Genomic DNA, 1,917 nt, shown 5'->3' on the forward strand with positions numbered 1-1,917 from the left:
AATCATGAACTGAATAGAGATACTGGATTTATGACTTATTACAACAATCTATAACTTACTAACAATACCCATCTACAAGCTTCCATTCTGCCCTGCTCTCTGTTCTTTTTCCTGCTGTGACTCAAGGGGTGATGAGTTTTCATGACCCTGAGTGACATAGTTATACCCACATAGGTCTATAGAATAGATCGGCCCTGAGTGTGTTTCCCCGACCTAAAGAAGAGCTCTGTGTAAGCTCAAAAGTTTCTCTCTCACCAAAAGAAGTTGGTCCAGTTTCAGATATTGTAAAAAGTACTTAGATCATATCTCAAAAAAAGACACTGGACAATCAAATTGTGGGTTGCATGTATCACGCATAGGATCTTCTAGAAGACCATCACTTCCTATGCATATAAAACACTGCAAGGATTACTGCTTCTTGAAATTTAGTCTGCCTGCATGTGTGTGTATTTAAAGAGATCAGTAAATATCTATATCAGGATACTAAAGTTGTCCACTGTGGCTTAGGTGACTGGTCACACCCATGCACGCTGGGCTGGTCAAATTCTTTCAGAAAGCACACAGTACTAAATATTTTAATCTCAATAAGCTGTATTGTGTCCATCACTGATACCCCTCTTTACAGAGTTATTTTAAATCATTTAAATAATATTTTAAATCATCAAAAGATTCTGTGATGGGGTAGCTGCCCCTCACAGGCAGAAAAGGGGTTAAAAGCAGCCCTAGGGAGGCTGCGCCAGAGGCAGCCAATTAGAAAGGGTCTGAGACGAGTAGCCAGTCCAACTTAGATTGGATTTGCAAGGCAACCTGGCAGACTCATATAAGAAAGGCTGCAGGGCAGAGCAGAGGTCAGCAGCTAACTGGAGAAGACTAGGCTCCTAGCAGGAGGAAGAAGCGCCAGCACCTGGGACAAAGCAGTGCTACAAGAAGGGACTGGGGAGCTAGAGAGAGCTCCTGGCTGGCTGCTAGGGCCTGCAGGCTGAGGCCCTGAGGTAAGGGCAGAAAAGGATGCCGCAGTCCTGGGAGTGATGTAGGTCCTGGAACGAAAGTGATGGCAACGAGGCACCATCAGAGGAGGGTGCCCTGGTGTGCAGACCTAATTCCTATGACAGCCAGCAAGAGATGCCAGAGTGGTGAGTCCAACCACATCACAGATTCCTACTACAAAATTTGCGTATTCAGAGATATAAGATGAAACTGTTAAAAGAGCACGAAACAGCCATTGTGGGATTGTGGCTTAACATTTGATTTTCACTGTGGCTTTATCATTTAATTTCCATCCAACTAGACAAGCTTGATACTATTGGTGTTCCTACTTCACATAGGGAATAGAGCGCTTTAAAAAGTGAAGACACTTTCTACATATGGACTTAGGTTATATGGTAAAATATCTAATTTTACAGTTATAAAACAGGAACTGAATGGACCTTTGTTCAGCTGTGCTACTATTGACCCTCTTAATGCTGGAAGAACTCCGCTGGGCTGGCAGCGCTGAACAGAGGATTCATTCAATAACTTAAAAATTCCCATGCTGTGTGACAGCTCTTTGTTTTCTTACTCAAGCAACTTGTTTTGCAAGGGAACCAGTGGGTAAAATTATAGCAAGCAAGAGGAGAATTCATAACATGGTATAACAACTTTCATGTGACGGTCCAAAGGACAGAGAGCTAGATGAAGATTTGGGAGACTTGGATTGTGTTCTCAGTACTGCTCCTGATCTGCTGTGATCTTGGTGAGTCTCTTCACCACTGCTTGCCTTTTACGACTCCAACCCGATGTCTGTCTTGTCTACTTAGCAAAACAGACATATACCACTGAAACCTACCTGGATAATAATTTAGGTTTTATTTTGAGCCATTTAGCCTCCAGCCAAGTTCTCAGTAATTCAATGTTAAGGATCAGTATGTAAAGTAGATA

The sequence above is a fragment of the Dermochelys coriacea genome, chromosome 5, assembly GCF_009764565.3.
Source record: "Dermochelys coriacea isolate rDerCor1 chromosome 5, rDerCor1.pri.v4, whole genome shotgun sequence".
Lineage (NCBI taxonomy): Eukaryota > Metazoa > Chordata > Testudines > Dermochelyidae > Dermochelys > Dermochelys coriacea.